This window comes from Aquarana catesbeiana, linkage group LG08 (assembly GCF_042186555.1).
Source record: "Aquarana catesbeiana isolate 2022-GZ linkage group LG08, ASM4218655v1, whole genome shotgun sequence".
In the NCBI taxonomy this organism is placed as follows: domain Eukaryota; kingdom Metazoa; phylum Chordata; class Amphibia; order Anura; family Ranidae; genus Aquarana; species Aquarana catesbeiana.
In genome coordinates this window covers 193,874,530-193,890,749 of record NC_133331.1, presented here as the reverse complement: position 1 = coordinate 193,890,749, position 16,220 = coordinate 193,874,530, and positions in this window count along the sequence as shown.

The window sequence follows — 16,220 nt, the reverse complement described above, 5'->3', positions numbered from 1 at the left end:
AGCTAAAGGGGGTGCGGTTGGGGTGATAAAAACACGCCTTAACTATGGGGTTTACCACCCTCAAACTGCAAATGTAAATAAGCCCTTATTATTCTGAGCCCACTATAAGGCTGCTTTGACACTAATGTGGTGCGGTTTACCTTGCACTGCGGGCGCAGTGCATCTGCAACTTTCCAGGGTTAGTTGTGCTTTGCCATAGACTTCTATTATATCCCGCAGGTGTGGTGCACTTTCTAAAAGCGCACCAAAGCTCCTGCATTCACAAGTTTTGGTGTACTTTCAGAAAGTGCAACAAACCCGCAGGATTTAATAGAAGTCTACGGCTAAGCACAGCAAACCCACAGGAAAGCTGCAGGTACACTGCACTTCACCCGCGATGTGGGTAAACTACAGCACATCAGTGTGAAAGCAGCCCTATACTATTATGGCCAGTGTATTGCTTCACACTGACCTGAATATCTTTTCTTTCCTGCTGCTGGCACCACTCTGGAGACTGCTAACCAGGATAAGAGGTGGAGTGCAGTTGCTTTCACCCTGCATGGGACAGGAGCCAGCACTACAGAGGAGGCATCAGCTTATGCGGCTCTTGCTCCCTACTACAGATCCATCCTTACAAGTAGTCCTTCTGTAATGCACTCTGTTTGATGCCCTGGAATGGCAGGTCAGCAAGCCCAGACTGCGATCCACCAGTCGCCTGTCCGTGATCTACTGGTTGCTCACCCTCCCTACATCAATCTTGATGACATCAAAGGACCTTAGACCGCCAAAGTGCAGGGGATAAGAGGCTGCAGAGACTGGGTAGCAATGCAGAAGAGCCTGCTAGAGCAGAGATTTGGTAAGTAAAAGTGATTTTTCCAAGTCCCCTAGACCAGTGGTTGTTAACATTATTGAGACCAGGGTCTGGTAATTTTTTTTGAAAATCTCCCATGCCACAACAGTAAAAAAAAGTTATATTCACACAATAAAAATATGGGAACACAAAATATTTATTGAAATTCTGGAAGGGCTGGGTATCACTGCAACGGATGATGGTTGTGGATGGGGTCTCTAGAGAAGTGTGAAGGTCTCTACTAGGCTGGTGACTTTGCAGGGGCACTGGTGGAGACTGGAAAGCACTGAGGGGGCTTGTGTGCATTGTGGGACACTGTTGGAGGTTGGGAGCAGCACTATGGGGGGCTGGAGGCTCTGCAGCAAGCTTGGAAGACACTGCAAGGGGTGGGTGGCACTATGGAAAGCTGGGGACTGAGGGCTCTCGTGGGGGCCTGGAGGCACTGTGAGAAGTTGAGGAACACTCCAGCACACTGTGGGAGGCTCTGTGGCACTATGGTAACTGGGAGGCACTGTGGCATGTTAGGGGTTCTGGAGGAAGACTGTGGCCTGGCCGTGGGCCACGGCCTAGTGGTTGAGAAACACTGCCCTAGATTGCAGTACAGGTATAGCGCCACTGCAAGGGAGCACATTTAGGCTATGAGAAATGAATGCAGGTTTCCCCGTATCCAATTTGCATGACAGGAGATTGTGACAGGCTCTCAAGGGTATTTACAGGCATCGTATCATAAAAACATTTATATCATGTAGTATAGAGATAGAACAGAGGGGCTGGCAGATATTTTTCTTTATCTTTACAACCACTTTAATGTGACTGAAATGATGTGTCTGTTTATTTAAGCTACAATCTTTGTGGTTTTATGCATTTACAAACATGAAAATGTTTAAAGTATTTTTATTCACAATATTGCTATACAATGTAGCAATACCAGGCAGGATTATTTTTTAATATGCTGACAGAATGTGACTTTGTGGCATTATAAACATAGGTAGCAAGGACTCACATTCAGTAGTTGGCACCTTCAGGTGTCTGCATGAAATTTTCTGATATGTAGCAGAAAACCTCTCAACCCCAGAAAAATTGGAAACTCAACATCAAGGTTACATGATACCTAGCTTGCCCCCCACATCACTGCATTGGCTTGGGTGTTTCCTTATAATAGTGATGGGCAATAGAGAGAGTGGGCCTTATTTTATTTTTATTTATTTCAGGTACTTATATAGCGCCGTCAATTTACGCAGCGCTTTACATATACATTATACATTCACATAAGTCCCTACACCCTCAAGGAGCTTACAATCTAAGGTCCCTAACTAACATTCATACATACTAGGGCCAATTTTAGACAGGATCCAATTAACCTACCAGCATGTCTTTGGAGTGTGGGAGGAAACCAGAGTACCCGGAGGAAACCCACGCAGACACAGGGAGAACATGCAAACTCCAGGCAGGTAGTGTTGTGGTCGGGATTCGAACCAGCGACCCTTCTTACTGCTAGGCGAGAGTGCTACCCACTATTGGCCAGCATTCATGTCAGCTCATTACTATTCCATCATTAGGCTAGGCACACACCTAACTGTGAGGTGCTTTAAGGCCACCTTCACACTTGTGCAACTTGGATCCCAAAGTCGCATGACAAGTTGCACCCCATGTTTCCCTATGATAACTGTTCATATCTGTGACATCAAGTCACAGCGACTTCAAAGTAGTTCCTGCACTACTTTGGTCCGACTTTCATGTGACTTGAGATCCATAGACCTCGATGTAAACTCTCAAAAGTTGCATTAAAGTCACACCTCTATGATTATAGATGCGATGTGGGTGCGACTTGTGAAAATGAATGCTGGCAATGACCCTTTGAGTCTGGTATAAATTTAATGGGGAACCCCACACCAATATTAAAAAAAAATGGTATGAGGTTCCCCCCAAAATCCATACCAGACCCTTATCCGAGCATGCAGCCTGGCAGGTCAAAAAAAGAGTGGGAGGGCGAGCAAGCGCCCCCCCCAGAACCATACCAGGCCACATGCCCTGGGAGTGCTTTGGGGAAGTCGGGGCTCTGCCCCCAAAGCACCCTGTCCCCATGTTGATGAGGACAAGGGCCTCTTCCCCACAACCCTCTAAGAAGGGGACCCCCGGATCCTCACCCCCCAATGTGAATAAGTATGGGGTACATAATACCCCTACTCGTTCACCAAAAAAGTGTAGTGTAAAAAATGACAGGCTGTTTTTGACAATGCCTTTACTTAAAAAAAAAAAAAAGCCCCCCCCCCAGCAAGATCCATCGTCAATCACGCCGCCACCGCCGACCCAAAAAAAACAACCAAAAAACCTCTGGCTTTGACAAAGGCTCCTGCAGTCTGCCAGCTCCGCCGTGTGACAGCTCTTAAATAATGAAGGGGCGTGGCCCCCTTGTGGCATCACCAACCCAGCATGCCCTCAGTCGATAATGTCACAAGGGGGCAGTACCACCCTGCGACATCACCGGGTGGCCCTGCCCCTTAGCTATTTAAGAGCTGTCAGAGGGCTTTGGCAGACGGTGGGAGTCTGTCGGGATTGGAGGGGGGTTTTTTTGGGTCGGCAGGGGAGGCGGGCGTTGTGATTGACGATGGATCTACACCAGGGGACATTTGATTTTTTTTTTTTTTAATAAAGGAATTGTCAAAAACTTGTGGTTTTATATACTATTTACACTTTGTTGGTGAATGAGTAGGGGTACTATGTATTCACTATTCACATGGAGGGGGGGAAGAATCTGGGGACTCCTTGTTAAAGGGGGCTTCCAGATTCTGATAAGCCCCCCAGGATGCAGACCCCCACAAAACACCGGCCAGGGTTGTGGGGAAGAGGCCCTTGTCCCTATCAAAATATATCAAAATAGAAATGAAAGACAAGTACTTTGTCTTTCATTTCTATTTTAAACTGACTGGGTTGTTTTGTTTTGTTAAGGGTTCACATAAACTTTAATGCCTGCTTACGATGGCCCACATTTTCACTATAAAAAATGGTTTTGAATCAGTTATTTTTGATTGTTTCAGAGTTTAGAATTTTTTTTTTTAATTTTTTACCTGTTTTTTAAGTATATGTATATAATATTTGTTTTACAAATAATCCTGTCTGGATCTAGATTGCCTTCTGGTGGCACTGTGCTTTCCAGAGCGGAAGGTTGTAGTTCTGGTGTCCAGCAGTGGGTGTCTCCCAGTAGCCAGCAGACCCCAGGAATCAGTTTACACCTGATGCTGGCTGCTGGGAGGGTATTTAGGTCCTCCTCTACTAGTGCCTCTCGCCTCATTGTTTTGCTCACCTGCTAGAGACTGTGTGCCATTTATTTTGATCCTGAACCTGATCTTGCTCCTGCATCCTGTGCCCTACTGCCTCTTACAGTATCTGTTCCTCTTCTTCCAGATCCCAGTCCTAGTTTCCCCTTCCCAACTGTTTCCTGCATCTTCAGTTTACCCGCTTGATCTGTATTCCTTATTTTGTGTACATTGTATATTGTATATAATCAGTTTGGTAGACTTTCTGTTACTCCAGTGGTGTCCAAACTATGGCCCTCCAGTTGGTAAGAAACTACAACTCCCATCATGCCTAGTCATGTCTGTGAATGTCAGAGTTTTACAATGCCTCATGGGAAGTGTAGTTCCACAACAGCTGGAGGGCCGTAGTTTGGACATCCCTGTGTTACTCTGTTAGGTTGCCAGTTATATTGTTTTGTCATTGGGGTATAGTTTATTTAAATCTAGAGGCAGAGAAATAAAAGCTCAAATGCCTGTAAAAGCAGCTTTTTTTAAGCTGCAGTGTGCATGAGCCCTTAGAGTGAAGGGAAAGTCCCCCTATGGCCGCACATCCATGACATCCCTGAGGTGTGTGTGGCAACCTCAGCCTGGACCCTCTACCATGGCTTGCTACCCTGCTTCATTGGGGCTGATTTATTAAAGACGAGGGAATTTTCCCCAGATCTTAGCAAATGTGATGAAATTTCACTTTGCAAAGAATTATTCATGGACAAGGAAAATAAAAAAGCAGCATTTTCACTTAATTCAATAAGCTCTGGCAAAAATATTCCCTTGCAAAGTGCAACTTCCCTTGCAAAGTGAACAGTCAATTTGCCATTAGTAAATAAACCCCAATGTGCCATGTATAGCAGCATTTCTCAACCTTTTTTCAGTCATGGCAACCTTTAATAGTATACAAAATCTCAAGGCAACCCAGTCTAAAATGTAAAACATTGAAATGTTACTAATCAAAGGGAAACTTGAGCTTGGGAAAATGCACATAACCGCCTTGATGTAGTTAACTTCACATCAGAATCACTCCTTCACATCAGAGGTTCTTCATCACATCAGATTCCCACCCCCCATTTACATCAGAGTCCCCTCTTCACATCAGAGGCTTCCCATCATATCAGAAGTCCCTTATCACATTAGAAGCCCCCCCCCCCCCCCCCCCATCAAGCCTCCATCATGCAGCCCCCCATCACAGAGCCCCAACATTTATGAAGGAGGTCTGGAGGAGGTGGACTTCCATCTTCTGAATGGTGGAGCAGCCCTGCATGTTGCCTACCCTGGCAGGGTCATGCATTGCCATGGTGCAGGCGAGGCAGATGCCAGTATCGTAGCAACAAATGATGTCGTACATCCTGGCCATAGAGTGTTATTGAATGTTATGTTTGGTGCTGGTGGGAGGCTCATCTGCTCCATATCAATGCATGACACTGAACCAGAGTAAACTGCGTCATGTGCTCGAAGGAACCCTGGGGGAAACACCCTGGTTGAGAAACACTGCTGTATACAATGAGCTTCTTTCATCAAAGAAGCAAAGAGTAAAATGGGAAAGACACCAAAGTTTCACATCTTATCTGAAAATGAATTTGTAGAATATTAATATGCAATATTTCATAAGAGAAATAATGTTATTGTTTTAGGCCTGACCATAACTAAAGAAATAGAGGATGTACAAAATCACTATATATTCCCTTTATAGCTTACCAATCTGTCATGTTCACAGTAGATTATGTATGATGTCATGTCATACATTTGAATAGATCACCCTTTAAGAATGGAATCAAATCACAAGACCTCTGATCATATAGAGTGGCAGGAAGACCCTCAGGAATGGGGACCCATCTACTGCTGTAACCTATGACCCATATTTCCCATATTTCAATGTCATTGTAAGCAAGAGCAATGATATGAGCTGATACTTAATGACTTGAAAACAATGTGATGCTATTATAATCTGAGATGTCTGGATCTTTTTTTAGTATTTATCATTGTAGACAGAAACAGTTGTGTACATTCCTGATCATTTCTGTTTGCCTGCACAAAAAATGAATCTTTATTCTTCCACAGCTATATATCACATTCATGGGCCATCTGTCCTTTTTTTTTTAAAGCAATATAAGTCAGCAGGGCAGCAGCTGGGACCTGATACAAATGAGCGGGGGGAAGGGAAACAAGTGTATGGGGAGTACATTTGGAATAAGGAGGAGACAGAGGCATGTTCTATATATGCAATGTATCTACAGATGACACGTAAACATACTAATATGCCCAGATCCGCTATTGCAGATTGAAGACATTGGATAGAAATATATTTCTTTTCCTCGCTATCATCAGAGGCAATTAATACTTTTCTATTAAAAATTTTTAATCCATGTATAAATTGGTTAAGATGAAAATTTTAGTAAAAATGATTTGCAACCCAGGAGATTTCAGAGAACAGCTATATGAAAGCAGAGGGTATTAGGAGCAGCGTAGAATGAGAAGGACTGCGAATAGAAGTCCAGGATGAGGGACAGGTGACAGGATCTATTGTTGCTGAGGGTCTATTATTGATGTGGGGGGGGTCTATAGTTGGCTGCAGGGAATGTATTTTATTGCTTTTCTTGTTAGTATCAAATTACATACAAATTACTGTACTTGGTTCTGTATTCTCTAAAAGGGATAGTACTGGAAGGTGGGTAGGGGGTGGAACCAAGGGACGGTACTTGGAGGTGGGTGGGGGGGGGGGTGGAGACGAGGAGTGATTCGGAAGGAGGGGATACCTGCACCTATTCCCTTAGAAAAAAAGCCATGCCCACAACACATACATTCTGTAAATATGTGTCAGAGAATTATTTAAATGCTTTATCGTTTTATCTTGGTTTTCCTCCCCCTTTTTTTTTCTTTGGGGAGCTATTTACCTCTTATATGACTATTCCAGTATTTTTTACTCTCACAGATATTTTTCTTGCATCAACTCCTGATGAAGTGGACAGGGATCAGCAAAACGTCATACGAGTCATAGAATGTCAAGAAATTCTGGTTGCTATGTCTTATAATTATGCATTTTTATCTGTAAAATTATATTATCTATACAAATACCAGGATCATTTATGAATTCATATTATATCAATCTAGGAATCACCTCATTGGAATTTTTATGTGTATTTACTGTACAGTACATGAAATGTATTATAATTCCTATTTAAGACTCGATATGTCCATGTATTTTATCAATAAATTTGGAATCATGTGTACCAATTATATTATGTTTTGGCGGTGATTTGCCTTATTTAAAGTCCCATGACCTATGTATCTTGTATTGTTAAGAATTGATCATTTATCGAAGCTTGTATGACCATTAGGGATGAGTCCGCAGTTCGAGTCGAACTTAAGTTCAACTCAAACGTCAGGTGTTCGTTTGTTCTAAAACGAACCGAACATATGGGGCATTTGCAGGAAATTTGAGCGATGCAGAACACCTCATAATGCACTGCAAGATCGCAGTGCATTGCTGTATGATTGGCCAAAGCATGTACCTGACCTGCATGCTTTGGTCAATCACAGCGCGCTCTGCTGAGAGAGCCATAATTGGCCAAAGGCAGGGTGCCCTTGGCCAATCGTGGCTCAGGGGGACTAAGTCCACTCCCCACACTATGTAAGGCTGCTTACATAGTGGCCATGTGTAGTGGTGTTGACGTGGACAGAGAGATAGCTTGAGTTATATATACACTGCATTCAGTGTAGCCTATATATACAGTGCATTCGGTGGTGTATAGTATCTAATACAATTTAGGCTGTGTACACAGTATATAATACAGTGTAGTGTGGTGTTGCAAAACAAAAATACATAATGTCCGGAAGGCCGCCAAGGAGAGGCCACTAAAAGAGGGCAAGCAGCCTCTGTGTCTACAGTCAACAGTCTGTGTCTACAGTCAACAGTGGTGGTCGTGGACATGGTGCATCCTCTGCAGGTGGCCGTGGGGCACGCTTGTCCTTTTTTTCTGCTGCTGGCCATGTTATTGAGCCACAACATGCAGAAGAGTTGGTGGAGTGGATAACAAAGCTGTCCTCATCCTCCTCATCCTGTCACCCAGGCTCAGAGTAGTTTGCCTTCCAACGCAGCTGCGAAAAACTGCCTATTCCACCGGCTCCTTGTCCAGTTACTCCTTCCGTAGCCTCACCATCATGCACGGAGGAGTCCCCAGAATTATTCGACCGCAGTGTCGGTTATATGCTGCTGGAGGATGCGCAGCAATTTGAAGGCTCTGATGTTGGTTCACAGGTTGAGGAAGGGAGAAACGTGAGTCTAGACAGGGGGTGCTATAGAAGGACAAGAAACTGGCAGTCATGTTCCCCCAGCTGCAGCATACTGCCAAGTTTGCTCCAGTGATGAGGGAGGAGATGATGAGGTCACTGACTACATGGGTGCCTGAGAGAAGAGGAGGAGAAGGAGTCACAACTCCAATGAGACAGGATGTCCTCTAGGGGGCAGCTTAAGTACAGCCACCCTATTGCATCACACCACAGAGCTGCGCAGGTGCAGGGAGCTGCTGACTCCCCGCTGACTTTTAAAAGTTCCTTGGTGTGGGCCTTTTTCGACACGTGTGCAGCAGATCGCAGCGTTGCTGTTTGCAACCTATGTCTGAAGCAGATCAAGCATGGCCAGAACAGCAGCCACTTGGGCACCACATGCTTGACCAGACACATGACGACCTGCCATGCAGTCTGTTGGCAACAGCGTTTGAAAGACCCATATCATAGAAAAAGGCAGACTTCTCCTTGCTCCTCATCTGGGATCTCCAACCCTACTATACCTCCAGTCCTCTCAAATACCTGCACTGAGAGGAATGAAGGTATAGCAATAGGTGTCCCAAGTACTTGCAGCCAATCTGCTAGCAGTACAACACCAATTCATTTTAGCAGGCAAATTTCCCTACCCCAGTTGCTGAACCGTAAAAAGAAATTTGGTCTCAGCCATATGCTCAGCGTCTAAATGCTAGTTTGACCAAATTGCTATATTTTTTTATATTTTTGATATAATATTTCACAGCAGGGCCTGTGAGGGGTTACAGTGTTCTGGCACCACCAAAACCAAAGGCCCAATTTTTCTGCCCCTGTTTAACAGGGGCATGTAATTACAATTTTTGATATAATAATTCACAGCAGGGCCAGTTCCTGCGCCCAGCAAGTAACTGTGAAGGGTTCAACAAAACAGAAAACTTGCCCTGGGACTTTAAATGAGGTGGGCACCGCTAAGCCAATAAAAGTAACAGTAAATACAGTATATATTCCAGTAAAAGTGGTACCTGCATTAATATCATGAATAGAAGCCAATTCATACAGAATACATATAAATAGGTAGAGTAAAAAGATGGTACATATATGCAGGGCTTTTTTTCTCAAACAATAGGTGCTGGAACTTAACCACGGCCCCACAAAACCCCTCCAAATCATATGAAATAGTGGGTGTGTTCAGTCAAATTTCACGAAAACAGTAGAAGGGTCTTAAAGGGGCATTGAAAACCAGGATTGCATTACATACAGAGTGCAGAGCTGTCACTTATAAACACAGAAGCCAGACTTCCTGTGTTTACAAGTGATTGTGGTGAGCAGGCACCAAAGGGTCTGAGCCAGAGATGGTGGAACTGAGTTTCACCAAGTTCCCCCTGAAAAAAAGCCCTGCATATATGTGTAAACAATCACATAACATACAGGTATCAGGTGTACCCGAGGCCCAAAAGGATGTGTAAATGCGAAATGTGTCGGGTACACCTGATACCTGTATGTTATGTGATTGTTTACACATATATGTACCATCTTTTTACTCTACCTATTTATATGTATGCTATATGAATTGGCTTCTATTCATGATATTAATGCATGTACCACTTTTACTGGAATAAATATATACTGCATTTACTGTTACTTTTATTGGCTTAGCGGTGCCCACCTCATTTAAAGTCCCAGGGCGAGTTTTCTGTTTTGCATATTTTAGGGATGGAGGTGTATCACTGGTGACACCAGACCTTTCCATTCTTTTAACTGTGAAGGGTTACAGTGTTCTGACGCCACCAAAGGCCCAATTTTTCTGCCCCTGTTTAACAGGGCCATGTAATTACAATTTTTGTCATATTTCACAGCAGGGCCTGTTCCTGCGCCCAACAAGAGTAACTGTGAGGTTAGTGTTCCGGCACCACCAACACCTTATGCCCAATTATTCTGCAGAATATATAGGGCAGGCCGTATAGTATATATACTGCTGTTCAGATTGTATAGTGCCTGAAGGACCCCCACGCTATTTTTTTTTTTTTTTGGTGCGGGGTTCTCCTTAATATCTATACTAGACCTGAAGGGCCTGGTATGGATTTTGGGAGGGTCATCCATGTCATTTTTTTTGTACCTTTGGCGTGGGATTCCCCTTAATATTCATACCAGACCCAAATGGACTGGGGGGGGGGAGACCCACGCAGTTTTTGTTAATGATTTTTATCTATATTGCCGGGATCCAAAAATACATTACAGCCACGAGTTTTAAATTACATTTTTTCCTTTAGAAATGTAACTTTGCTGTGATACTGTTTTATAAACATGGGAAAGATGTGCTACTTTACAGGCAGACTAAGGAACCCCCCCCCCCCCCCCCCCGGCACGATATTTAAAGAAATATTTCATTTTTATTGTTTCACTTTATGCATTATTAAAATCACTGCTCCCAAATACACTGCTGTTTTTAAATTTTTTTTTGCATTGATACATGTCCCCTGGGGCAGGACCCGGGTCCCCAAACACGTTTTATGGCAATAACTTGCATATAAGCCTTTAAAAGGAACACTTTTGATTTTTCACGTTTGTGTGAATAGACTTTAATGGTCTTCGCACAAATTATTTGCCTGTTTGCATGTTCTGCATGAGATTGTAATGGATTACATCAATTTTTTTCTGATTTTATTACCTTTTCAAATGCTTTCATAGCATCTGGTAAATGCCAAGCATCCCATGGTGCATACCAGTTTAAAGTGCCTCCAAAGGTCCAGACAGATAGTGCCAGTATCCCAGATTCTTTACTTGATAAACAGGTCCTTACTGGAATATGTTTTTAGGGTTTATTTACACTTGCTTTGACTTTAACCCACATTGAAGTGCTTACTGCTTCAATGTGCTTTTTATTATGTTTTTGATGCTTCTGTGATACTTCTGGCGTGCTTTTTTGAAGCTTTACTGAAGCTTGGCAGCTGCCCTGTGTGTGTTGATTTCCTATTTGTTTTAAGGGGGCCCAGTAGAACCCTAGTTCAGTAGTACCCTCCCACTCAGCAGATCCCCAGCTCATTACTACCCTTGTTCATCATATCCCCAGCTCATTAGTGTCAGGTCACCTTGAGGCTAGGTGCAGAGGCACATCGTAGGGATCAGGAGTGCACCACAAGGAAGTGGACCCTATGGCTGACTGCTGTGGATGGGAGTCAGGGTGGTAAGGAAGGCAGGGCCGCTGGAACACCAGCATGGATCCCACTGGGATTAGAGCGTAAGATTCCCTGGGGCGCGGAGTCTAAGAGCCAGCAGGTGTTCCCCAGGGGCCTCTAGTGGTGAGGATGGACTGGGCTGCAACTGGCTCCAGGTCACATCCCCCAGCTCACACCCACAGTAGGAAACAGGAGGATAGGGATAGTAAGAGAATAAGCCAAGGTCGGGGCCACAAGCAGACAAGGACAACAGAGTTCACGCCAAGGTTCAGGGTCACAGGCAAACAGAGATAGTCGGGGACACGCCAAAGGTCAAGGTCACGAGCAGACAGGAATAGTCGAGAACAGGCCAAAGTCGGTAACTGGAATCAGACGCAGGAAACACAGCAAGTACACACGAAAGCTAACACGCAATGGTTGATCAGCACCGCTGGCTTGCAGTGCACAGGTTAATATAGGGTTCCCTGATAGGGCCTGGGGTGGGGTAATGCTTAGAGGAGAGGTTATAAAACCAGTCAGGTGAGAGTCAGCTGGTCTTTAGAGATGAACACTTGGAGACAGGTAAGCTGACAGACAAAACTCTTGCATAACCATGACAATTAGTACCCCTATTCAACAGATCCCTAGCTTATAGTTATTGTCATTCAGCTGATGCCAAGCTCAGTAGTACCTCCAGCTCTGCTGATGCCCCACTCAGTAGCACACCTAGCTTTGCTGATTCCCCCACTCTGTCCACCAGCCCTGCTGATCCCCCGCTCAGTAGTAACCCCCAGCTCTGATGATCCCTCGCTCAGTAGTAACCCCCAGCTTTGCTTATCCTCTGGTTTGCTGATCCTCCTCTCTCTATGGTCACGGCTTACCTCCAACTATATTGCTCCAACGCTGGGCACCATGTGTGACATCAGCTATTTTCACCTGTTCCTGTCCCCCAGCTCTGATTATCTGCTGCTCAGTCCTCTCTCTCTCTCTCCAGTCCCCATTCACCTTCCGCTATATTGCACACCACATGTGCTGTCTGCTAGTTCCTTGCTCCACTCACCTTCCTGTTGCACCCCAGATGTGACGTCTGCACCAGACACTTCCAAAATACAGTATATACACATTACCGGAAGTGACTGCTGGTGACCTCTTTAACGTTTGTTGGTTTCCCAGTGTATTCTGGTATATCTCATAGCTGCAATACCTCCAAAACAAAGTGAAGCTAGCTAAAAGCCCCTCAAAAGCTGCAGGTGCTGTTAGCAAGCCTTGTTAAAGACTTCTATGGAGGCTTTGGAGATGCTTTGAAGCACCAAGAAAGTGACATGGAGTATCATTTTTGAAGCAAAACAAAGCAAACACAACAGTATAAACAGAACTGTAAGCTTACCGTTTTATTTAGTGAGAAGTGCTTTGATTGGCATCTAGAGTGCTTTAAAAAAGCATGTCAAATGCCAAGTTCTGAAGCAAGTGAAAAAGGAGCCCTTATTGGATTTATTTTTGGCAGAAGAACCCCTAAGGGGAAGCTTACCAAAGATTGAGAAAGTGTGGGTTGAATCTTGAGAAGAATTAGCTGTACCTCTGTATCCAGGGGATTTCTCCCGTGTCCTGAAAAATCTAGACTTCCCACAGTTCTATACTCCTCGCTGCCAGTGCTCCACAAAGCTATTCTTGTTGTCGCCACATAAATTCAAGTCTTTGCCATTTTAAAGTGAGAACTGGACTTATTACACAGGTCATAAAACTATACATTAATGCAGATCCAAGCATTCTGAAAAAATAAGTCATTATGTAACTCTACAGAAATCTAAACCAAATTATGTTATGAGAAACTCACACAACTGTTATGAATTGTTTTATGATGATATCATTTATTTCTGAAAAGGTTTTCATGTTATGTCCTTGATGTGTTTAATCTATATGTGAGAATGTGAAGTTACCTTGACTGTCCTGTGGGAGGTTTGGGACAGTGAATATTTTGTTTGCAGGCTTTCTGATATCTTATTTACATTTTTGTGCTTCACATATATTGTGTTAACAAAATGGAAAGCCTTCTTAAATTTATTGAATTCTATTAATTTAAACCAGGAGCCCATCATATATTTACACAGGCCTCAATATAATGTTCCCCTGGCCATTGGCTATGGACTAAACAGTAGGCTTCAGGAATTTGGAAATATGTTCAAACCAATTTAGCTGATGAAAGCGCATGTACATTTGTTCTATGTGAATAGGGAAAAAAAAGTGAATGTTATTAGTGGTGGTGGCAGCGGTGGTGGTAGTAGTTTTGGCGGTAGTAGTACTCGTAGTAGTAGTAGTGGTGGTTGTGGCGGTGTTAGTAGTTGTAGTGATAGTTGTAGTAGTATTGGTGATGATGGTGGAGGTAGTAGTAAAAAAGCTCCACACTACAAAATCCCTGTGTATCTGCCATACTAGGCTGTGCGGATTAGTCTGTACAGCCGCCGAGTCTCCATTAATTTATATAGGGTGTCCGCACACAGCTCCATGTTAGAACAAAAAGATTAACGAATGGCTCTTTGTGTTGTACAGGGCTTTGCGTCTGTTTGAATGAGCCCATTATCATACAAAACTATAGGCCTGGTGCATTAAAACTGAAAGGAAGAAAATTATCACACAATTGCAGTTTTATCCCAAAGCAAGAATTCTTGTTTGTTTTCCCAATATAAGCAGTGAACACTGAACACCCCTCCTCACACACACACAACCTGCAGACCTGGTGGCCGCAGAGGGCTTCTGTGTATTTGCAGGACGGTTCTATGCTGATCAATAAGCCCTCCCCCAGCTATCAGACCGAACACCCGGGGCTCCATTGCTGTGTCACGGGGCTTGCACAGGCAGGTATCATTGGCGCAGCTATGTGCTGATCTAGACATCTGAATCCCAGTAAAAGTGGTGCACACCAGGCCCCAGCTTCCATACTAGCAGAGAGCTGGCTGGAAGGAGTCTTGCAACTTTACTTGCATTCCAGTGCAGTGCAGGGCACAGTACCCCTTACAGGTCTCAGCTCAGCAGGTGGGAGGCCAAGGCCTGGCAATGGGCCGCGGCCCACTGGTTGATAACCACTGATCTAGGGGTGATGAGTAAATAAATATGCTTGGCTTCCTCCCTCCCCTAGCAGCTGCTGCTCATCCCTACTCTACAATGCCCAGGTGTGTGGCAGACTTTATGATGCAATGCATGGGGAACTTTAAAGGTGGCTATACATGTATTGATTAATCATTATTATTATACAGGATTTATATAGTGCCAACAGTTTGCGCGGCGCTTTACAAAGTTAGGCAGACATTAGTTACAATGTAATTTGGTACAAGAGGATTCAGAGGGCCCTGCTCACTGCAGCTTACAATCTAAGGCCCCTTTCACACTGGGGCGATGCGGGCGTTAGCGGTAAAGCGCCGCTAGTTTTAGCGGCGCTTTACCACTGTTATTGAGGCGCTTATCAGCCCCGCTAGAGGATGAAGAAAGGGTTAATAGCGCCCGTGTAGCGCCACTGCCGAATCTCTTTGCAGGCACTTCGGCATCACTGCCCATTCATTTTAATGGGCAGGGCGTTTTGGGAGCGCTTTATACACCGCTCCCGCACCACCCCAAAGATGCTGCTTGCAAGACTTTTTTTCCCCTTCTGCAAGCGCACCGCCCCAGTGTGAAAGCATTTGGGATTTCACACTGGGGTGGCTTGAGAAGCGCTTTACAGGTGCTATTTTTAGCGCTAAAATGCCTGAAAAGCACCCCAGTGTGAAAGGGGTCTAAGAGGGAGGGTCAAGTGATACAAAAGGTAGTAACTGTGGGGGATGAGTTGATGAAGAAAGTAAAAACAGTGTAGCCTTCTTTAAAGAGAAGGGTTTTCAGGGATCAACTAAAGATGGATAGATTAGGAGATAGTTGGACAGATTGGGGTAGGGAGTTCCAAAAGATGGGAGAAGCTCGGGAGAAGTCCTGGAGGTGAGCATGGGCCGAGGTGGCAGGGGGGCTAGAGAGCAGGAGATCTAGGGAGGACGGATTCATGATCAATCTAGGTATGAGTGATCACAAAGTAGCAATTCATCATTGATTAAACTATTGAATGATGCAACACATACACTGTTGATTGAAGATATGATCTATTTGATAGGAAACAACCAATAAAATTCCGTCACGGCCAATCGACTTACTAAATCAATAGGATGGAGGGTGTGTGACTTATGATTTCTGTTAAATTTGATAATTTTGGTCGCATCAAATTATTGAACACACTGGCAGCCACTCACAACTATAAACTTTAGATTGTAAGCTCCATGAGCAGGGCCTTCCTAATTCTTCTGTATTAAAACAGTATTATAATTCACCCTTTATATTGTTGGAGCTGTATAAATCCTGTATAATAATAATAATAATAATAATCTACAATGTAATAGAGAAGAATTGACTGCTATTTTATATACACATATCATACTAAATGATTGGCTGTGAAATAGAAAAGCTCAGTAAGTATGATGTATGTCTTTTATGTTTACTGAGTTCATTCTAAAAGATGTAGTCAATGCCTCGCACCCCCAACCCCCCCCCCCCCCCCCGAAAGGCCAAGGCTCATATTACCATTGGTACACTGACAATCACATGACTGTCACACCCCCCTCACTCCTTCCCAGCTGATGTACGGAAAACAATCTGGCAGACGGAGGGAAGTTC